This window comes from Panulirus ornatus, chromosome 55 (assembly GCF_036320965.1).
Source record: "Panulirus ornatus isolate Po-2019 chromosome 55, ASM3632096v1, whole genome shotgun sequence".
NCBI classification, from domain to species: domain Eukaryota; kingdom Metazoa; phylum Arthropoda; class Malacostraca; order Decapoda; family Palinuridae; genus Panulirus; species Panulirus ornatus.
Window position 1 is genome coordinate 37253949 of NC_092278.1, and position 8184 is coordinate 37262132.

An 8184-nucleotide genomic window follows, 5' to 3' on the forward strand; every position below is an offset into this window, starting at 1 on the left:
GATGGTTCCCAATTTAATTAAGGATTTTTTTTGTTTTTCGTAGCCATTATTTGGGTCATTTTTCAGCTGGCGTTCGCAATATCTGGTACAGAGATGTCTTTGTACATACACCAAACTATGTGTCAATCAAATTTGTGATCTGACGTTTTTGGCTACTCTTTAAGGGTCATAGGTCATCAAAAAGTTTTTTTTTTTATCTTTTAGCCTCTACTTAACGGTGTTTCAACCAAAATTCATTAAACTTATCGCAAAGGCCTTTCTACATACCCCACATAAAGCTGATTCTAAACGTGTAAACCATCTTTTGTTTTTCCCTTAACCTTCACTGGTCAACCGTTACCAAAATATAACAAGTTTTCTCCCTATTCCATTCCATCTGCAGCAGTGTTGATGAAGCTCTCCAATCAACTGTCACATCCCACTAACTGATCTTGAGTTTTGGGACCCCGGATATTCATGCTGTATATGGTAGGGGGAGACGTATCATATTCCCTTGTGAATGTTGGCGTTTCCAGTTTGCGCTGACATTGCCTTTAATGGCCCGTGTACTCCATTACATCATAAAATGTTACTTTCTGTGTCGTTGTTCAGTCTTTCCTCTCTCTCGTTTCTAACTCTGGACCAGGTTTCACTCCTCTTGCCTTGACCTTCTCACCTTTAGATCCTCTCAGAAGGATGTTCCCCCTTCCTTACGCCAGCCCTCCTTCCCTGCTTGTTTTCCTATCCTGCCTCTGCCAATGATAAGGACATCATGACATCCAACGGCGGGTTTTCCAGCAGATAACTTCGTCAGGGACCATCAGGTCTTCCAGCTGTCTGTCCATCTTCGCCACCTTACTCCCTCCTCCACTTCCCTTCGCTATACCCAACACGTGATGAGGACTTTTAAGGCAGCTGTACCCCATAATTCAGACCCCATCAACTGCACACGTTGCCTGGTACCCACACCAGCACCCTGGACTCCATAGTAGAGCGATCCACAGCCAAGGACTATGTATACCTAAAAAGATAGGACGTCTCCAGTCTTCTGTATGAATGGTCCAGTGAACCATAGCAGCCATTCGGATACAAATACACAGCTGAGAAATTACAAAACTGGCAGGTCATGATAGTATCTAGTTAACTAACCATAAAAGAGCTTCAGATCAAGGTTAGGGCTGGGTACATTTTTTTCCACGTACGTTGCCTAAGGTATCATTTGTCTGACGAAGAAAAATCAAGATTTTAGCGATGGCACATTTTGATACAGAGAAAGGGTTCGCCAGGGTGGTACATTTCAAGTTCTTTGGGGGAAGACTAGTGGAGGTGGTGAAGATTCAGTCACCCAGGAACCTAGAGCTAGGGCCAATCTCCGACAGGCCTTTTGTTTGGTTATCTGAGACCCCAGTCCCTCAAACCGCAAAGGTGTTCCGCAGAGAAACATTAACACTTATCTTTTTCTTTTAAGATATCGCACCTGACTTCAGCTACTGTGCATGGATTTACTTACAAAAGAACAATGAATTAAATGAGGGATGAGCTGTAGCGGTGAATACTGGCGGCTGCAGCAGACTGGCGAGGTGTGATACCCAGTGACCTAGGCCGAGATAATTAAGGGTTTGTACAATTCACTGGTCCAGCTTTATTGGAGGTGGGTGTTGCCCCTATACTTCTAACACCAGGGACGCCAGTAGATACATGTATGCGTAGACTTCACAAAATCTCTGGGTTTGTACCGCCCAATCCTAATGACTGGATATCCCATCTACATTGGACTAAGTTTTCCATCCCAGCGACCAAACACGTAACGAAGGTCATCGGTATCCCTAAAGATACTAACATGAGACCTTCTCAGAACTGCATGGGTTGTGTACTTCTGCAAATACAACTCTTCTCCTTTTCCTCAAAATTACAAGAAGCCAAATGGTATAATGAAAGGGAGAGAGGCAGCGCCCCGCCTCACTACAAACAGTGACCAAGGCGACATAAACAGTGAGTCAACACACATCGAGAACCGACCACACGACAACCAAACAAGAACTCTTCGTCTTCGTCCGGTGTGGTGCCCTGAGCCAGCAACAGTCACCAGCGGACCTGTGATTCCTCCAAAAATAAAGATTTGAATATAACTTGATGAGATGTGAACCTAGTAACAAGCAAATTGGAAGGTAGATAAGAGATCTGATGCACTGGGGTGTGATGGAACAGTTCCCAAAGCACGAGTGTAGGAGGCGTGAGGTTGTAGGTGGCGTGAGGTTGTGGAAGTTCGTGACGACGTGACTCCTGCAGCAGCAGTAGCGCTACGTAGTTCCCAAATGGTCTCTGTTCGACCAGCGTCTAGAAGGTTTAAGCAACCACTCCTGCACGACAAGAGCGTACCATGTGACCCTTGACAACGATGGTGCAACCCTTTGCGGAGGACGGCCAAAGACCAGACTCACACAGCCAAGGGTCGCGTTGACGTTGTAGATGTAAACAAATCGCTTCACCTCTCGCATGGGAAATGGACGGTATTTTTCATTTCCTTCTCCGTGCAGACGTTTCTTGGCCTCGGTCTGATGCTACACACACGAATGTCCTGCTGGATGTACCTTGCAGTTGTTGACGGGGGCCGGTGTCCCCTCACAGACCAGTGCCCAGTGTCCTAACAGGGTATATGTGTGACTGGGGACCGCACGTGACCTTAAGCCTACAGTGGTACCCCAGACATGCCTAGGTTCCCACACACGCGCCCTCGGGGGTCCCACACACACGCCCTTATGGATCCCAAACACGCGCCCTTAGGGGGTCCAACCCATGCAAGCCGCCGCCGCCACCATGGCAAATTACGCAGTGTGATGCCTCCCTCGGCAATTACTCCCTTCCCTGGAAATGATATTCGTCAGTCGAGGGAAATAAAAAAAAAACCCAACATTGCGTGATCGCAGTTATCTGTGGTGGTGGTTGTGGTTGTTGTGTGGTGGTTGTGGTGGGAATACGCCTTTATCCTCAGGTAATATCCCACAATACATGAAATAACCCAAAACCTTTGATGGATATCCTTTGCCCACAGTTCCCCACATCGTAAACTATAATGACACGAGTCATGTGATTATAGTAATTAGATACGAACAGTTTATGCAGTAAACTGTCTGTGTGTAGGGTGTGAGCAACGAGAGGTAGCGTCCAAGCATGGCAGGACCCCCCTGGGAACACGAATCACCTCGTTAGGGTCAGCAACGGATGTTAATAACTATCAAACCTCCCACCCCACCTTACTGGCTTTGCTAAATGGGTTACGTCATACGACTAGAGACGCCACGGCGTTACATGGGAAGTGTCTGGCCAGGACACTTATTTTCCCTTACACTTAATGCACTCTTGACGCTTTTACACTTTCATCACTTTCCGCCACTGTCTTACCTTCCCACCAATAGGCAGTGGCATCCCCTCACCCTCAAGGTCGCATCCTCCTTAAAAAAAAAGAAGAAAAAGACTTGAACGTGTGGAATGGTACAAATCTCCCGCCACACGCATAGTAAGCCATGAGGAGTTTAACTCCCCTTTTTCCCCAACACACACACACACACACAAACACACACACACACACACAGTTTTCTGCTCTTAATACTTCCGGCCAACTGACTATCTGTGAGCTTCCTCTGGCTTTGACCACGTCCTATACTGTGCTGCTCACTGCATCACATGACAATCAGTGTGTGGCCGTTGGCAGCTCAAGGATGGGTTTGTTCTTTTTCCATACATCAGCAATATTAGTATAGAAAAAAAAATAAATAAATTCTTCCCAACATCAATGATTTGCACGTCTTTAAAATTTAAGACAGGCTTTCCCGGTTCTTTATAAATATAGATTCTTCTGATGCTCTCGATTCCTTAACTCTTTTTGGCTCCCCCTTTTTCCATCCGTCGTTCGAGACCTGGTCTCGAAGACGAGATTGGGCCATGTTGTTGCTTGACGTACGAGTGAGAATCATGCTATTCCTCCAACACTGTGATGATAGGAAATATAAACGGAGGAAATAACTGGAACTAGTTATCCCAAACTCCTTGGTGATACAAGGTAAGAAAAAACAAAACCAAGACGGTAATTATATAGACAAGGACACCTTTTCTTAAATGTTTTTTTTAAAACACTGTATTATTGTAGTCACACTTCGAAGAAAATAAAGTTAAGCAATATTCATATCAGATATATATATATATATATATATATATATATATATATATATATATATATATATATATATATATATATTTTTTTATACTTTGTCGCTGTCTCCCGCGTTTGCGAGGTAGCGCAAGGAAACAGACGAAAGAAATGGCCCAACCCCCCCCCCCATACACATGTATATACATACGTCCACACACGCAAATATACATACCTACACAGCTTTCCATGGTTTACCCCAGACGCTTCACATGTCTTGATTCAATCCACTGACAGCACGTCAACCCCGGTATACCACATTGCTCCAATTCACTCTATTCCTTGCCCTCCTTTCACCCTCCTGCAAGTTCAGGCCCCGATCACACAAAATCTTTTTCACTCCATCTTTCCACCTCCAATTTGGTCTCCCTCTTCTCCTCGTTCCCTCCACCTCCGACACATATATCCTCTTGGTCAACCTTTCCTCAGTCATTCTCTCCATGTGCCCAAACCATTTCAAAACACCCTCTTCTGCTCTCTCAACCACGCTCTTTTTATTTCCACACATCTCTCTCACCCTTACGTTACTTACTCGATCAAACCACCTCACACCACACATTGTCCTCAGACATCTCATTTCCAGCACATCCATCCTCCTGCGCACAACTCTATCCATAGCCCACGCCTCGCAACCATACAACATTGTTGGAACCACTATTCCTTCAAACATACCCATTTTTGCTTTCCGAGATAATGTTCTCGACTTCCACACATTCTTCAAGGCTCCCAGAATTTTCGCCCCCTCCCCCACCCTATGGTCCACTTCTGCTTCCATGGTTCCATCCGCTGCCAGATCCACTCCCAGATATCTAAAACACTTCACTTCCTCCAGTTTTTCTCCATTCAAACTCACCTCCCAATTTACTTGACCCTCAACCCTACTGTACCTAATAACCTTGCTCTTATTCACATTTACTCTTAACTTTCTTCTTCCACACACTTTATCAAACTCCGTCACCAGCTTCTGCAGTTTCTCACATGAATCAGCCACCAGCGCTGTATCATCAGCGAACAACAACTGACTCACTTCCCAAGCTCTCTCATCCCCAACAGACTTCATACTTGCCCCTCTTTCCAAAACTCTTGCCTTTACCTCCCTAACAACCCCATCCATAAACAAATTAAACAACCATGGAGACATCACACACCCCTGCCGCAAACCTACATTCACTGAGAACCAATCACTTTCCTCTCTTCCTACACACACATATATATATATATATATATATATATATATATATATATATATATATATATATATATATATATATATCGACTGCAAAAACAAGAGCAAAATTCCGAAGGTCCACAGCGTACTGGATCAAATAATTTCTACTAAAATATTAACCCAAATACTTGGTTTCGAGTCGAGGGTAGTTTAACGCGGGGGTAGTTGCCAATGCAATTCCATAAACACCCAACAGACGGATTAGGAACCATTAAACCTAAATAAATAAATAAAAAAAAAAACTCTGGAACGCCAGAAAACATAATATCTGCGAGAAACGTAGTTAGAACCATCTTGAAGCAGCGACCATCCATAGATGTGTTTGCCCGCACGACCCTTCGCTGTGAATGTTGTGAGCAAATCGGCGACCACGTGTTGTAGTGTAAATAACAAGATCGATCACATACCCGACTGAGGGAACACGTGCCTCGCGTGAGGCAGGTTGTTGTACCTCGGTCGCCATGGCAACGAACTACGCCATTCTCCATCTACCTCGACTCACCCGTTTCTCAACGATCTTGATTTGGCTTGGGTATATGGGATTTAACGCCGCCATAATCGGCTCTGTCCCACACCAGGGAATAAACTGCAAAATTCCGATTTTTTTTCGTAATTATGATATTGATGAACCGAGGGTAATAAGCAACTGATTGCATGACGCGAGCAAGGGGGGTGTCACAGCCGACTGACCCGCTACCCACCCCCCTAACGTTTCCCAGGACAAAATTAATTACTTTATGGCGATAATTGTTAGGGGCGCCAGATAAAATGGACGGGTTATTGATAAACGACCTACGCTTGACTTCCTTTGATGTGTCCTTTCTGCCGTTAGAATGGTCTCGAAAGGGACATTTGCATGTTGGGTATACCGTATGGCCCATACAGCTATCGTTAGATGCTGTTCTCATGACTCCAACACCATTATAATTCCGCATTAATTTCGTTATTTTCTATTATATTTCCAACTCAAGGAGAGTGAAGATACATGCTATTTAAACGTAACAGTGTTTAATTGTAACAAACCTGACATAATGAACCACTCCAAACACTGAAAAAAAATTAAAACTACGTTAGATTCTTTTTCTGATAATTACGGGGACACAAGTGTAAATAGGCAATGAAAAAATGTAAACCTAAATTACTGGATATACAGCAATCTGCTGGAGAATCTATTGCCCGGCTGACCAGCAGATAGAGCATACATTGCCAAGCTAATAAAGAGAAGATACAGCGCCCAGCTGATCTATAGATACAGGATCCAGTGCCCAGCTGATGTTCACAGAGAGGATATACTTCCCGGCTGATCTACAGATAGATACAGTGCCCGGCTGATCTACAGATAGATACAGTGCCCGGCTGGTCTACAGATAGAGATACAGTGCCCGGCTGATCTACAGATAGATACAGTGCCCGGCTGGTCTACAGGTACAGGATACAGTGCCCAGCTGATCTACATAGAGAGGAAACAGTTCCCGGCTGATCTACAGATAGAAGTCACGGGTTGACCTGCACATCTACTGTTCAAGGTTGATCTACAGAGAGAACATAATACGTAGTTCATCTACACAAAGTTACAGCCTGAAATAGCAGAGAGGTACAGCGTCGTAACGAATTAAAGGCGGGTTGAAGAACCCAGCATACATGTGGAACGCATGAAACCTAGCTACAATACCACCATTTCATATGACAATATATCCATCTACATTAATCAACTTTGCATTACACAGAAGGTATTGACGATTCTCTACTTCTAGGTTGCAGTGAAGACAGGCGAGTAGAAATCTTGACCACCCTCAATACGTTGTGGACATCGTACTTGGATTCATTTTCTATCATCCCACATTTGAGGTAATTTCTAAATACGCTTTTAGGCAGATCTTAAAGAGATAAGTCCCAAGCGTTCGCTTTCAGATTAACAGACACTGTATTCAAAAATATATTTTTCCTTCCTTTTGTGGCTAAACTGTTGGATTTTTTTTTTACGCTATATTTCTTTCTGAATCCAAAAATCAGCTTTTTTTCTGAATGGCCGAATTCTCCTTGTCTATCTGGCCTGACTTTTGTGCATAAAGCCACGTACAGACAAGTCTAGTCTTCAGTTTCAGAGACTGGACGTTAAAAATGTCTTAAATCGTCTGAGAAAATTTCAGGCTAACAGATGGCCAGGTGTCACGTGACCAGAAGGGAAGTGCCCGACACCGTTTTACTGACCTCCTACCTCCATTTACATACGAATCGCATTTTCTACGCATTTTCAATATCTAGGATGACAATGATCTTATAGCGTCATCATACGAGTCATGTCTGTGATCACGAGATACATTTTCCTGCAGACTTGTGTTGTACACAAGTGGATCTATGTACGATGGCTGGCGGCAATGATCTCAGACGATATCATATATGCTAATTAATCATTTAGGGTAATTTTCACTTTACAATGTCTGTATATACATATAATAAAAGTCAATCCATGCCATTTTCATGGTTTGATGATATTTAAGTAGGTCATGTTTTTATCTCGGTATTTTGTCAAACATTAAATTCCTGTTATGTTTGGGATATTTATCCACTGATTCATATGCCTTTGACACCAACAGCGGCTGCATTTTCCGACAGTGTGCGCCTTCATGATCAATAAATGACAGTTCTAATAATAATAATTGCATAACCGGTTCACGATTGTTCTAGAATTCATCTTTAACACTTGCATACGATCTAAACACTTTCAAACAAAAGTAGGAAGGCTATCTTAATTACTGAATACTGAATT